Source organism: Malania oleifera, chromosome 13, assembly GCF_029873635.1.
Source record: "Malania oleifera isolate guangnan ecotype guangnan chromosome 13, ASM2987363v1, whole genome shotgun sequence".
NCBI lineage: Eukaryota > Viridiplantae > Streptophyta > Magnoliopsida > Santalales > Ximeniaceae > Malania > Malania oleifera.
The window spans coordinates 41,261,624-41,278,842 of record NC_080429.1 but is presented as its reverse complement, the minus strand read 5'-3'; positions in this window follow the sequence as shown (position 1 = coordinate 41,278,842).

Below are 17,219 nucleotides of genomic sequence, written 5' to 3'. Positions count from 1 at the left end.
AATCTTTAATAAGTTCCAACCACCTTCTCTGTCTCATGTTTAGTTCCTTTTGAGTGAAAAAGTACTTCAAACTTTTGTGATCGAAGAATATCTTGCATCTCTCACCGTACAAGTAATGCCTCCAAATCTTTAATGCGTGTACCTCTGCAGCCAATTCCAGATCATGGGTAATGCGTGTACCTCTGCAGCCAATTCCAGATCATGGGTAGGGTGGTTCTTTTCATACTCTTTCAATTGTCGAGAGGCATAAGCTATACCCTACCATGCTGCATCAATACACAATCGAGCCCTTTTAAAGATGTGTCACTGTAAATTACATAACCATCACCCCCTGACGAGATAATCTACGTAGTGAGATGCCTCTATTTTAGTTCCTAGAAGCTCTTCTCACAAGCCTCATCCCATACAAACCTAACATTCTTATAGGTCATACGCGTCAGAGACCTTGATAATGTTGAGAATCCCTTAACAAACCGATGATAATAACTTTCCAGCCCCAAGAGAATCCTAATTTCCTGGACGTTCTTCGGCCTAGCCCAATTCAACACTGCCTCAATCTTGCTGGGATCCACTAAAATACCATCCCCTAATACAACATGCCCAAAAAATGCCACTTCCTCCAACCAAAATTCATATTTACTGAACTTGACATACAATCTCTTTTCCCTAAGCAGTCTAAATACTGATGAAAGATTCTATTCATCAAATCCATGAATACAGAAGGAGCATTCATCAAACCAAAAGGCATAACAAGGAATTCATAATGCCCATATCTGGTCATGAAGGATGTCTTTGAGACATCTTCTGCTTTTACTTTCACTTGGTGGTAGCCTGATCTGAGGTCGATCTTGGATTAGACTCGTGTACCCTGAAGCTGGTGAAATAGATCATCTACACGGGTTAGAGGATACCTTTTCTTGATTGTCACCTTATTAATTTCCCTATAATCAATACACATCCTTAGAGACCCGTCTTTCTTCTTTACAAATAACATTGGAGCTTCCCATGGTGATACATTGGGCCGAATAAATCCTTTATTCAATAGATCTTGCAGCTGGTTCTTTAATTCCCTCAATTCTGCTGGAGCCATTCGGTAAAGGGCTTTAGAGATCAGTGTCATCCCGAAAAATAAATCGATAGGGAAATCTATCTCACAGTCAGGAGGCAATCTTGGCAATTCTTTTGGAAAAACATCTGTAAACTCCTTAACCACTGGTGTATTGCCAAGCTTCAATTCATTTTCTAACACCTCCTTTACAAAAGTCATAAACCCCTGACAACCATCCAAGAGTAGCCTTCTCACTTGCATAGCTGACACTAACTGAGGTGGGGAACACACCTGTGACCCCATAAACCTGAATTCTTGCTTGCTTGGTGGTTTGAAGATCACCTTTTTCATATGATAGTCAATATTAGCATAGTTAGCTGCCAACCAATCCATACCCAGTATTACATCGAACCCATGCATGTTAAGTACAATTAGATAAGCAAGTAGTACTCTCCCCTGAATTTCTACGGGATAATCTCTGAGCACCCTACGACACTTTACCACTGAACCAATCAATGAAGCTATTGACATTTCTACATCTAATAACTAGGTCTCGCCTCCAGATAATTTAATGAAATTTGAGGACAAAAAAGAATGAGTAGCACCCGCATCAAATAAAAAAATAGCATGGCATGAAAAAACAGTAAGGGTACCTGTCACGACGTCTGCGATAGTCTTAGCATCTCCTGGCGTCAGAGCATAAAACCTCGCTAGGGTTGCATTCCTCTACTGACCTCCAAGAGGTGCCTGGTAACCTCCCCTAAACTGCCTAGGAGTAGGAGTAGTGCCAATAGGTGTAGAACAGTCTCGTGCCAGATGCCCCAATCCTCCACATCAATAACATACACCTCTCCTTGTTTGACACTCCCCCAAATGCCTCTTTCCACATATCTAACATATAGGGTAGGTCTGAGCACCCTAAACCTCACGGCCCCCAGTCTCCTGCCTCTAACCTTTGCCATAGTTTCCTCTCCTTTACTGACCCCAACCAAAGCCCTATTGAAAGCCTGAAGGTGTGGACCTTTTCTTCTATCCTTGCTCCTTTACACCCAACCACTCACCGGCCTCAACCAAAGCTGCTCTATCAACTAACTCAGCAAAGTCCTGTATTTTCAACACCATAACTTTCCTATAGATCTCACGCCTCAAACCTCTTTCAAACTGTCTTGCTTTCTTTGCTTCATTGGGTATGATAAAAGGGGCGAAACAGGATAACTCGATAAACCTCACCGCATACCACTAGATCGACTACTGTCCCTGCTTCAAATTCAAGAAATCTTCCTTTTTAGCTTCACTGATAATGGCTGGGAAATATCTATCAAAGAATAATTCTTTAAATTGGTCCCATGTCATAACTATTGGCGTTGTCCTATATTGCTCAAGAAGTTTCACCGTAGTCCACCACCTATCAACCTTCCCTATCAGTTTATAGGTGGCGAAGAGGACCCTCTGCTTTTTCGTGCATTGCGATATTGCCAAAAGTTTCTTGATCTCTTGCAACCAATTCTCGGCGACTGCATGATCAACTCCTCCTGAAAATTCCAGAGGATTCATCTTGGTAAATTTCTCTATTGTGCACCCATAGCCTGTAGACGGACCTCCCTGCTCTCTGGAGCTTCTAGAGATCTCAGCCATAACTTGCTGAGCCGCACAATGTAATATCGCATAAGAATCAGGCCTACACTCGAGGGCCTTGCATTGTCACTACTGCTCGCATGGGCACTACCTCCTCGAGGGTCCATCCTGAAAAGATAATAGCATGACTTAGGGATCCTATCCTCATAACTTATGCATCTAACCAAAATCCTCTATCTTGACATCCTTATCTTATTTCAAGATTCAGCCCTACTCTTTAGAAACACAACTCGGCAATAGTTTACTAGGGTTTTCCTGAAATCATCACCCTAGGAAAAACACAGAAACCACCACGAAAGTCTTGTCTCTATCCTGCAGAACAAAACCTCAAATCCCCTTCCTATGCTTTGGTATTATTTTCACTGCACCCTAGAGTCTTCAGAACCTAGCAATCTAGGCTCTAATACCAAATTGTAATGACCTGTCTATTTTTCCATATATATATATATATATATATATATATAATAACAAATAATATAATAATCCTGTTATCCTATTCAGCTGATAAAACATAATCAACTTGGACCTAGGGGCACCAGCAATATACCTAAAATACAACTTTGTTACCTAAGCAGCGAAAACTCAAAACATATACATAACAAGTCATCCAACCAATACAATACCAGAGTTTTAAAAAACTTTTCAAATACATATACATATCCCAGAAAGTCCAAAACTGTGCTGAGGATCATAACCCAAAAACCCATCAAACACTAGCATAACGACTTACCCTTCTCATAGGCTAGGATAGTCGACCTCTAATGCTGCGGAGCTCTATCCGCTCTTTTACCTAGGACTCCTGAAAGCTTATATAGCTGGGGTGAGACACCTCTTAATAAGGGAAATAAACTAACATCAATGTGTGGCAATATGAGTATTTTCGTGTTATACATAATATCAGTACATACATCATATTTGGTAAAAATCGTTGATATCATATCTGAATAAAACATGATTCCTCATAACATGATATAATGTAATAAATTACTATACATGAAAATCATCTTATATAACTGTACGATACTGAAATAACACCTATGATGGATAGCTAGCTAATGTCATGTCTTATCCCCATATGACTAGGTTGTGCAGCCCGAAGGTGGGACCTAGCAATGGCTGGCCGACCATGCTGGATCAATCATAAGTATGTAAGTACGATGGGTTTGTCCCTCTTGGTCTTGGACTGCTAGGGAAACAACTCCACTCTTCACTGAAGCCACATCGACTACCATCTCCCACACTACTGGTTGTGTGGTAGCACTATCATAATTATGAATATATAGCTACGATACCGTGCTCCTGAAACTGCACTAAACCATACCATCCGGGTTCTGATATCATATACTAAGTTTCATATATTGAACATAGTTATTTTTTATTTCATAATAATATCTGACATGATAATATTTCATGAATTCTTTCTTATCATATATGATTATGGCATCTGCACCAACATGAATCAAGGCATCTGTGCTGGCATGAATCACAACATCTGCGCCGACATAACATAACATTAATCATGGTATCTGTGCTGGCATATCATAATAAACTGAACATAATTTCTTTGTACTGTTTAATATTATAATCATGAAATCATGGTTCTTGTATTGTCTTATAATTGCTCTAAAAATTATCATATCATACTTGATCAGGGAAAACATATTATTCTAACATACATAATTATATGGAAATTTAAACTCATGCCATATAGAAAGGGTAATATCCAAAACATAAAATCTGTTCTAAAATCATATTTCTAGTAAAATACATTAAAATCATATTCTTGATCAACAATAGTATTTCCCAACATAATTCTACAATATACATATTTACCTGAAATTAAATGCTGTAAAATAATAAAATATTTTCATAATAAGGCTGACTTAGTTTATCCCCTTACGTGGCTTATAGAGAAGCCCACAAAACACCCAATCTTTCACGTGCAGTGTTCCCAGCACAATACACTGAAATTAATATTTCCTCCAACAAAACTTCAGTTTAAACTCATTTAAAACCTTTCTTCAGCCCAGAAATACCAAATACCTTAATAAATATTAAAATAATCAACTTAATCAAACTTTGGGATGATTCCCAAGTAGGCCTAACCAACGATCCACTTCAGCAGATACGGAGAGAATCTTCCTAGGAGTAGCGTGGCGACTTCAGATCGTCGAATCGGCGAAGGCGCTTAGGACACGCTAGCATGGACTTGTTGTCAAAACTAGTAAGAAAAGATTTAGTGAAAGACTTGCTTAAACACCATTTTTGAAAGATAAAATTTGTGATGCATGTCAAATGGGTAAGCAAACAAAATCTGGCTTTAAGAAAAAGAAATTTATATCTACCACTAGACCACTTGAAATGCTTCACTTGGGTTTATTTGGTCTTAATTCTGTGCAAAGTATAGGTAGAAAATCATATGCTTTTGTTATTGTTGATGACTTTTCTAGGTTCACATGGGAATTATTTCTCTCACATAAAAATGAATCATGTGAATAGTTTACTAAGCTATGTAGGAGAATTCAAAATGAAAAAGGTTATAAGATAACTCATATAAGAAGTGATGGAGGCACTGAATTTAAAAATGATGGCATAGAAAATTGTTGTGACCTAGAGGGCATATCACATAACTTTTCTGCACCTAAGACCTCTTAACAAAATGGTGTGGTAGAAAGAAAAAATAAGTCATTACAAGAAATGGGTAAGACTATGCTAAATGAACATAAGCTACCTAATAATTATAGGTCGAGGCTATAAATACAACATGTTATGTCATCAATAAGGTGTTAATTAGACCTTCACTTAATAAAACCCCTTATGAATTGGGGAACAACTGTAGACCTAATATTTCCTATTTTCATATGTTTGGTTGTAAATGCTTTGTGCTTAGGGAAAAGGAACATCTAGGGAAATTTGATTCTAAATCTGATGAAGGCATTTTCCTAGGTTATTCTCTTAAAGCATATAAAGTTTTCAATAAAAGAACTTTAACTGTCATTGAATCTATTCATGTTGTATTTGATGAATCTAATCCATTTTCTAAGAAAAATAATGAAGATGATATTGACATTAGAAAATGCTTAGATAAGTTATCTATTGAAAACAATGTGAGTGAAAATTCAAAAATAAATGATAAATCATCTGAAGATAATAACAATGAGAATGAAGTTGAGGAGTTGCCTAGGGATTCGAAATTCATTAGAAACCATCCTATAGATCAAATCATAGGTGAACCTTCCCGTGGTATAGCCACAAGATCTTCCTTGAAAAACCTAGTGAGTCATTCTGCTTTCTTGTCCCAAAAAAAAACCTAAAAATATTAAAGAAGTCGTAGAGGATGAGTCTTGGGTGATGTCTATGCAAGAAGAACTTAATCAATTTGAAAGAAGCAAAGTGTGGACCCTAGTTTCTAGGCCTAATAATCATACAATTATAGGAACTAAATTGGTGTATAGAAACAAAAAGGATGAGAATGGGGTAGTAACTAGGAATAAGGCTAGACTAGTTGCCCATGGTTATAATCAGGAAGAAGGAATTGATTTTGATGAAACCTATGCTTCTATTGCTAGAATGGAAGCCATTCGTATGCTACTTGCTTATGCTACTTTTAAAAACTTTAAATTATATCAAATGGATGTTAAAAACGTTCTTCTTAATGGCTATATTAATGAAGAAGTGTATGTAGAACAACCACCCGATTTTGAAAATCATAGATATCCAAATCATGTATACTAGTTGTCTAAAGCCTTGTATGGATTGAAACAAGCTCCTAGAACTTGCAATGTGAGGCTTAGTTGTTTTCTACTAGAAAATGGGTTTACCCATGGCAAGATTGACACTACACTTTTTATCGAATCCAAAAATGATGATATGCTTATTGTTCAAATTTATGTTGATGATATCATTTTTGGAGCCACTATTGATGAGTTGTGTAATGAGTTTTCCAAATGCATGCAAAGTGAATTTGAAATGAGCATGATGTTGAACTTAGTTTCTTTTTAGGGCTACAAATTAAACAAGCTAAATATGAGACTTTTATATGCCAATCTAAATATGTCAGGGATTTGTTAAAAAAAATTTAATATGGAAGACGGTAAAATTCTTGGTACCCCTATGAGTTCTTCCACTAAATTTGATAAAGATGAACAAGGAATCCTTGTTGATGTAAAATTGTATCATGGCATGATAGGTAGTCTCCTATACCTCACAGCTAGTCGACCTGATATCATGTTTAGTGTATGCATGTGTGCTAGATTTTAGGCCACTCCTAAGGAGTCTCATCTATTAGCAGTCAAACAAATTCTTAGGTACCTAGTTGGAACTATTGAGTTAGACTTATGGTATCCTAAGCATACTACATTTGAGATTATAAGTTATACTGATGCTGACTTTACCGGTAGTAACGTTGATAGGAAGAGTACTAGCGACACTTGTCCCTATTTAGGACAATCTCTGGTTTCTTGGTTCTCCAAGAAACATAACTTAGTTGCCTTATCCACACCCGAAGTAGAATATATTGCGGTTGGAAGTTGTTGTGCTCAAACTCTTTATATGAAACAACTTATGGATTTCAGATTGCACTATGATGCTGTTCCAATTAAATATGATAATACTAGTGCAATTAAAATTTCCAAAAATCCTATGTCACATTCACAAACCAAATATATTGAAATCAGACATCATTTCCTTCATGATCGTGTGCAGAAAGGGGATGTGACACTTGAGTTTGTGTGCACAAATGAACAATGGGCTGACATTTTCACTAAACCACTTCCAGAAGATAGGTCCATACAAATTAGACGTGAACTGGGTCTCATGCATAGTAGAGATGCTTCCTAGATATTTGATAGATTGCATAAACTTAGGGGGAGCTTTGTAACAATCTTAAGTCTAACAATTGATATAACAATTGGTATCTTTCATTGTTTTAGACTTTATGAATTTGGTTGTGTTTTGAAATGCATAATTTTCATATATATTGCATGATGATGATTGTACTTATGTTTTATGTCTTGATCATACTAGAACTATTTGAGTTAAGTAGTTGTGGATAAACTGTTAATCTTAAAACTCAAAACAGGTCATTTTTATACAAGTATTTTTGGGAAAATGTCCTATTTTCAAACGGCATGTTGCCAAAGTTTCTAAGAATTTCCCAAACTTATCTTGTATATTAATGCAGCATACCCAATGCCTATGACTACATGTTTTATATATTTAATAGCCTTTTTTGCTGTTGCCAAAAGCGGGGGGGGGGGGGGGGGATGAGAAAAGGCAAAAATTGGGTAATGGTTACTTGAATAACTTGAAAAATGTTTGTATTGAAAAATCTTTTTAACATTATGCATATTGTTAGGAGGAGCCTTTCAAGGCTATACCCACTTTTTGCATGGTGTATTTGTCCTCATTAAAAAGGGGAGAATATTGACCTCATAGGTCACACCTAATCTTGATAATGACAAATACTCAAGTATTTGATGGATATCTAGTTTATGTGCAGATTTATATTAGCAGATCAAGTGATGACACATGAAGTAAAGCTTGAAGACTCGGAAGATTATTTTATGTTGTAATTCATTTTATTATTCAATGTGGGCCTGTAATAGAAATTATAGGATAAAAATCTATAATAATCTTTGCATGTCATGCATATAGGATTCTTGTAAGCTCATAGACCTTATAAGGCCCTTAGGTCCCTACACAAAAGCACAAGAAAGTCCCGATAATTACTTACATAATCAGGGGAATCAATTGAAATGAATTGGACTTAATAGGCAAAATCTATGAGAGGTCGGGTGACCGAACTTGGGTGTTTAAAACACCTTGGGCGAATGAACGACTATAAAGTTAGCAGGTTGACTTGGTTTTGGGCAACTAAACCAAATATAAATGCACCGTCTATAGACGACCAAACCCCTGAACTGACTTTTTTCACCAACTCAGCCAACCGAACATTTATGTTCAAAATGGGCCTCGGGCGACCGAACACATGAGTTCGGTTAACCGAATCATAGACCAGGCAATCGAAATGCGAACAGTATGGAAATTGCCTTGGTTTAGCCAACCGAGCCTAGATTCGGGGACCTGAACGTTCAAAAGTAAGTTTTTGGACCGAGTCTGTTCAGGCAAAGGAACTGTGGTTCAGCCACCCGAAAACTCTCGAGTTGTTTAGTTTTTACCGAAGTTAAAATTAATTAAACGGGGTTATTTTTACTAATTGGTTGTAAAACAAATCTAATAAAGACCTCTATGTCCTAAACAGTCATAATTTGGTCTACTTCTATATATCATACCTCATTTGTGAAAATTAGCAAGAGATTTCTCAAACTCAAAAGCTCATTTTTGCTTATACTACTTCAAATACTCTCCAACATTCATTCCTTTGATTAATCCTAGCATTGTGAGAGTTTCTAGTGTGCTATTGCTATATTATTGATTGCTTAATACTCTCAATATTGTGCTTATTGATTGTTATTGATTTTGGAGAGTTAAGCAAAGAGTTATCCCAAAAATTTAATTTGATAAATCTAGTATTGGGAAAAACTCATTAGCTTGAGGATCTTTACATTGTTATTGCAAGGTTCTTATAGCTATAATTTTTGTGTGCAAATATTTTACAAGCTATATTTTTCAAACAACTCTTGTGCCTATTTCATTTAGGAAAATATTTTGAATTACTTTGAATACTTGATCATATCTTTGAAGCCCTAATCTAACATTGAGTTTTGATATATCTTGTTTCAAAGAAATAGCTTGTTTATATACTCCTGAGCATATTTATGATTATGCACTGCTGAGTGTTTGCTTGCACAAAAATCACATCACAGAGCTTACAATTTCCTATATTGTTGATGTGTGGTTGATTGATTACCAAAATTACCGAACGCGCTACCAAATAGGTTGAAAAGAGTGTTATGATCAATGAATCTCTCATGTATAACCTTCATTGAAGGAAGTGAAATCTAGGGCTGTTCATAAATAGCCAAGTAGTTGACTCCACAAAGAGAGCAAAGTGGTGGGGAAGGGTTAGAAAGTAACCTTACTAAGGCAGTGGATAAGAATTTCTTAGAATGCAATTAATTGCAAGAAAGAATGATTGCTGCACACGTACTCTCCAACCTTCAGTTAATTGACTGGCAATACTAGATTTTTCTCCAAGCTTGATTGGGATAGCTTGACAATCTGAAGAGAATTCTACGATAAATGTTTCCAGGGTTTAAGGATTGAAAGATATTTTTCTGCGAGTTTAGTTGGAATCATGGAATCAACCAACATACAATTAGAAGATCTTTGCGTGCTGTATTGTATTAGGTGCTAAATAAAAGAAAAATCATGTAATCAATTTCTCCATTGATGCTCAACAGTTTCTTAATTTAGGATTTTGGTGCTTGGGCATTCATTCATATATGTGATTGATAACAATCGTAAAAATAAATATAAAATAAAATAAAAACTACCCTGTCTCACGTTGAACAGAAAGGAAAAAATTAAGAAAGCCCATAGAATATCCATAAAATAAAGCTTCTTTTCCCATTCACCCCAGGGAAAAAAAACACACCTACATATCAATCTCTTCTAAAAGCTTCTCTAGGTAATAAAGATCATGGAAATAAGGATCTGAGACCATATAACGCACATTTTATCCCCGGACTCACACTAGATTCTCAGTGTAGGAAACAACGTAGATGGATTGAATTTGCCCTGGATAGAAGCTCCCTGATGATTTAAATTCTAGATGCATAAGGTTCTGGATCATTGGGTAATACCAGGCTAGAGTAGCACAACTACCATTGATGATAAGAAACTCGCCATTATTTGATAGTCCTAATGGCGAAGACCACCTGGGTAAAGTTACACTATGAGGCTTAAAACCATGATCTTGCAACACCAAGTTCATTCATGACCCATACATCAAATAGATGATACAGAAAACCTGATCACTTGTGATTCTGGCTCAAAAAATTGCTACGTCTACATTTCTGTCATGGTATTTAGGCATGTACTCTTCAAAATATATAGGGGGGCTAAATTTTCCTCCAAGTTATCACTTCTCAGGCTGTAGACCTCAGCTTTACTAGGCTCAAAGTAGAAAAATTTTACTATCTTGTAGTAATTGGTTTTCGAATTGAACCCAAATCCTAGACTGTAGCGGATAAAATCGTGTGATAGGGACTGCGGTAGGAAGAGAACATTGTACTCCCTAGTTGCAGGGTTCCATTGAAAGTATCTGCAGCCGGCTGGATTAGGACCATTATAGTTCCATATGCAGGTGCTTGCATAAATTATGACATTACAATAACCCACTATATGGATATTGATTCCACTAAAGCTGAGTGGAAAATCAATTGGCACCAACAGATGGGGCAGGTTTATGGAGACACTGTAGGAGGTGGTGCGACTAGTGTTCCTTTTAGAGATCCACGAGACGTTTCTCTTGGTGTCGTTGTTGAACCAAAGCAGAGCTGGTCCTCGATGAAGCTAAGGTTTTTTAGAAGGGCATACCAGAATTTGGGAATGCACTGAAAGTACAGCAGAGATTTCCCAGGCAGCCGTCAGATAATGCTTTCAACCATAGCATATAATACCAATATGAGATGAGCTCCACGTGAAAATATCAAATATATGAAAATTTTTAAGCAATCAAGCATCTTCATCCTGTGCAGTCCCCAGTACTGGCAATATAGGACAAGAAGGACAGCACTGGCAGCGGCAATAACCAATGCAAATGCACTTATTTCAATCACATGAATAGATTAGTTCCTATAATTATGCAATTGAAAACTATATTTCTTGTGGGCGTGCAGAGATGGAGCACAAAGCAAAGGGGGTGTGCACTCTTAGACACACAAACAAACAAACACACACACAAAATACAAACTTATATACACTCATGCAGATAGACAAAAAGAGAAAACTTAAAATTTTGTATACTTGTATAGAGCACATGCATGCTCTAAACTAAAATAACTATGCCTCCAAGATCTAAACTAAACAAGTAAAACACTTTGCACATATGTGTTGGACTGTCTCATTCCAATAAGGATTTGGACTTGTTTGAACTGATACTAGTTGAGGGTCTGGAAATAAAATTGATAATCCACTGTATCTCACTACTAAAAAAAAGGAATCTCTACATATCAAACAAGAGAAACCTACTTGCAGAGCACACTGACTTTTCTGATCATCATATCAGAATTTCTCTTTTTGATTGATGAGAAGGAAAAATCCTACAAAATTACTATTTATCATAAGAAGAAAAGTAAATGAATAGAAGGTATCAATATCATCATATTTAGAATAAAATTATTTTGTCCACGCACATTCATCGTGCTAAGATAATTTAGAAAATTGATTTGAACATTCCACACATCAAACCAGTCTAAGGCAACCAGAAAAGGAAAAAAAAAACTCTATGACACAACTTGAAATTGGTTGCCTTACAAAATTATTTCCTATGGAAGATTGGTTTTTTAATAGACAAAAATTGCACAAATTGGATTACAGAGCTCACACACACATGCACACCTCACATTGACAGACAAATTGAAGGTGGTAACGCAAAAATGTGCTTCTGGTTTATCCCAGAATTGAAGCTGGCAGGCCATGGCATGCTCAGAGTCAAGATTGCATTTTCATAAAAAAATAGATGTTTATTTTGAAGTGCATCTGATTAGGCGACTTATTAATGCAAATTAGACTACATTAACTAAATCCATTCCCAGTATGAAGATTTAGATTTAAAAGAGTAGATTGTAGGTCCTAGATTAAAGAGGGACTTAAAATCTCAGAGCTATGTTGGAATTAACCAGTTAAAAATAGATCAATGATGTCATTCCCTACCAAAGAGACTGATTTTGAATTTAACCATGTACCATATATGTTTCCATCCAAAGTAATTACCAAGTTACGAATACTTGGCAATATGTACATGAATCTCTATATATACGTACACAAATATCCGGATATATACACACACACACACACACACACACACGAGTACATGTATAATTGTGTGATTACGTAATATTCAAATTGAATTGTCTATAATTACAAAATTTGGTACGTAAATTTCCAAATTGTAGTGTTTATTACGTAATACTATAATTACATAACCATATACTTACAGACATATCTAAATCGAGCCAACTATGCATGCAACATGCAAATGAACCAAACCAACTGCATACATTTACAAATGTATTCGTTCCAAATTGTCCATAATTGCAATATTAGGTACATAGATTGTTGAATGGCAATATTAATTGCATAATTATGTAGTTCAATTAAGTCCAAGTGATAGCTGTAATTAACAATATATAAATACATACCTACATAATTAGGTACATTCCTAAATCAAAGCAATTATGTAATGCATGTACATGCATATACATAATTACGGACATGTAACTGAATTGTCCACATGTACATTTTCGAATTACAATATTAAATTACGTAATTATGTAATTGAATTACAAATGATAGGCAAAACCAATACTAGAATTACATACTTGCACAATTATGGACATATCTTAACCAAACAAGTTATGCAATTATGAACATGCAGGCACATTTAGTTTGAAAAATTGAATCGGATCAAATTATGCACATAATATTTTAAGTAATTATATAAATATTATAACCAAATAGCATAACATAGAGATTCAATTTGTAATATTATTTACTTACTAGCTGTATAGTTTTAAATGTGATATTAATTAAGTACTATTATAGTTATTAAGATTAGAAATTTAAATGGGTTGATGGGTTAAGTAGGTACACCCATCTTACTCATTTAATTTTTGGGTCAAAATCAGTCACCCATTTTTCTTTGAAGACTGTGAACTCCAACTTGGACAAGCCCTTCAAACCCACTCAAGTAACACTAAACCGTAGGGGTGAAAGAATATAAAATTTTGTCCAAATCCAAAATTCAAGAACCAAAGTCCATAATCCCAAACATAACAGAAGTGAGAACCACTCCCTATCCTTTTAAGGTGAATTGCATAAAAAAGACAAATTTACAAATTACTAAGAGGTGTCTTGTACCCATCAAAATAGGAGATTATAAGGATAAGGTCTATTATGATATACTCTTGATAGATGTGGCCCATATCCTGCTAGGGTGGCCTTACTTAGATGTAACCAATCATGGTAGTGAAAACGTTTATGTGTTTAGGCATAAAGATAACAATATCATATTGATCCCTACCAAGCCCACTCCCAAGGATCCTAGGTTAAGGAACAAGGCAGCTCGTCAAGTCCCAATTCAAAGAAGCATTCGGTGGCTTGATTATGGGGCTTTTAAGCGAGAGATCTTAGAAAAGAAGTGCATTTTTGCAGTCATCACTTGAGAGATTACTCTGAGGATCAAGAGTTTTCTTGGGAGTTCTTACCCGAGGTAGGAGAGCTGCTAGTTATGTTCTCTAATGTAGTGCCTAATGAGTAACCTTGTGAGCTACCAATTATGCAAGACGTTTAGCAAGCCATAGATTTGAATCTAGGTTCACGGTTACCTAAATGTTCACATTATAGGATAAACCCTAAACAGTGTGCTAAATTGAATAGATAGGAAGAAAAACTCCTTGACAAGGTCTTTATGATACATAGCCTTAGTAAATGTGTTGTACCAACTCTTCTAACTTTGAAAAAGGATGGATCTTGGAGGATGTGTGTGGATAGTAAAGCCATCAACAAATTCACCATCAAGTGTAGGTTCTTTATCCCTAGACTTAAGGATATGCTTGACATGTTTGCTGGCTTTAATTAGTACATCTTGATGAGGTCTTTGCCATCTTGAGGGAAGTGAGGTTGTTTTTTAATCTCAATAAATGTAGCTTCTTACAGTCTAGTGTGCTTGTTCTTGGTCTTGTGATATTTGTGCATGGAATAGCCACTAACCCAAACAAATTTAGAGCCATTAGAGAGTGTCCTGATCCTAGGGCTATTATTGAGGTTCACAATTTTCATGGCCTCACTACTTTCGATAGGCAATTCATAGGGACTTCTTGCCACCATAATGGCTCCTATCACTAAGTGTTTCAAGAAAGGAGAGTTTCATTGGACCCTATCAGCTATTGGAATATTTAGAGAGATCAAACAGAAGATGATAAAAGTAGTTATACTGAGGCATCCATACTTTTGTAGAACTTTCGACGTGACTTGTGATGCCTCTAGGTTATGTATAGGTTGGGTCTTGAGTCAAGAGGGGCATGCTATAGCTTTTTTTTTTTTGATGAAAAACTCTTAGATGCTATACAGAGATATATCGAATATGGAAAGTTTAATGTTGCAATGAGATCCCTCCAACATTAGAGATACAACTTGTCACCCCAAGAGTTTGCACTCTTTCCCCTCACCTTGCATTGCAATATCTAAGCTCACAAAAGAAGTTGAGTGCAAAGCATGCTAGTTGGGTGAAACTCCTCAATGAGTGCACTTTTGCTCTTAAGCATTTGGTGTTGTAGGAAGGCTTTTAAAATAAATATAAACAGAACAAAGGTTGGATATGAGAGTTGTAGGGTGGCTTCAAATGTAAGTTTTAAGTTCATAAATTTAACATCAAGCCCTAAAAAAATTAAGATTTACGGTACATAAATAGTTTGAGAAGTTAAAAACTAAGGAGCTATTCTCCTATACAAAAATAGATTCAAGACGAGAAACATGAACCTTCTAATTTTAATTAGATATAATCAACCAATGATGTATACAATGGTAGGTCATTTTCATGTGGTTAAAGGATAGCATTTAAAGGGCAATAAAGGAAACATCACAAACAAAAAGGCATCTAGATTCTAGAAGACAATGATCAGTAAAATAGATCAATTTTACCATCATCAAATCAAAATTAACTTCAATTACTCATTCCCTAGCCTTTTCAAGCAAGACCAAACATAAATTAGAATGAGAAAAAACTGGCATTATTACAAAACAATTGCAAACTTAACTTCATTAACTCTAATCTTGCAAATAAATCACAATTTTTTAGCTTTTTCCCTTATTTTTCAATCTTTGTTTAGGCCTTCTACTTGATCTTTATTAAATATCTTGTTAAGGTAACTTAATTTTCTTGTTTTATGTCTTCTTATTTAACCAAGACATTATCATCCATAATTTTTTATAATTTTATATCACTTAAGTTCTCGCTCTTTCTTCTCTAGCTCTAGCAAGTTTAATTGCATCTCTTTCCCCATTTTTGTGTCTAATCTATTATATAGATTATTAGATGCTCTATGTTCAGCTTCACTAAAGGATTTTTTAGCAGCTTTTCTTGTCTCTTTATACCTTTCAAAGTTTTCCAAGTTTCCTTTGTTTTGTCATGTTTCCTCCATTTCCTTAATTGTAGGGTTCCGGTGCCCAACTTGGGCATCCACTCATAGTATTGAATTTATAGCAATAACAAAGCATAAGTACCCTGTCATATATTAAGGAAATGGTAAAAGGGCTTTCATAACAAATATAGGGGGAACAAAGGATGGGGATGAGAGTTGTAGGATGTGTTCAAATGTAAGCCCTAAGTTCTTGAATTTAACATCAAGCGTCTAATAAATTCAGATTTATGCTACATAACCAATTCGTGAAGTTCAAAACTAAGGAGCTTTTATCCTATACAAAAGTAGATTCAAGAACTAATCAACCAATGATGCATATAGTGGCAGGTCATTTTTCATGTGCTTAAAGGATATCATATAAAGGGCAATAAAGCAAATATCACAAACAAAAAGGCATCTAAATTCTAGAAAGCAATAATCGGTGAAATAGATCAATTTTACCATCATCAAATCAAAAGTAACTTCAATTACTCATTCTCTAGCCTTTTCAAGCATGATAGTTGATAACAACAACAACAACAACAATGAACCAAGCCTTAAGTTCTATTAGGTGGGGTTGGCTACATATATATTCTTTTCCACCAATATATATATATCCTTTTCCACCAATTTATGTGATCATGGACAATTTCCTTCGACAAATTGAAGGCTATCAAATCCTTACTCACGATCTCATTCTAGGTTATTTTAGGTCTGCTACATCCCCTTCTACTGCCCCTCACAATGACTAACTCACTTTTCTTCACTAGTGCACTATATGGCTTATGTTGCAAGTGTCAAACCATTTGAATTCTCTTTCCCTTATCTTATCTTCAACAGGAGCTATGCCTAACTTTTCGAGAATATGTTCATTTTTTTATTTATCTTTTAACATTATACAACTCATCCATATTAGCATTCTCATCTTGACAACTTTTACCTTTTGGATATGCTTTTTCTTAGTTGCCCAACATTATAATCCATATGGTATAGTTGGTTTTACAATTGTCTTATAAAATTTCCCTTTTAATTTTAAGTGTAGAGACCTGGAAAATATAATAATCAAAGAAATTGGGAAAAAGTGGATTTTGGCTGGAAAAAGAGAAAACCAGCGATGGTTTTTTGGAGAGGGAAGAAAACTGGTGACAGTTTTGGGAAATTACCACGGGACAATAACTGGTAAACAGTAAATTTTGGCAGTTAATAGAAAATTGGAGATGGTTTTTTGA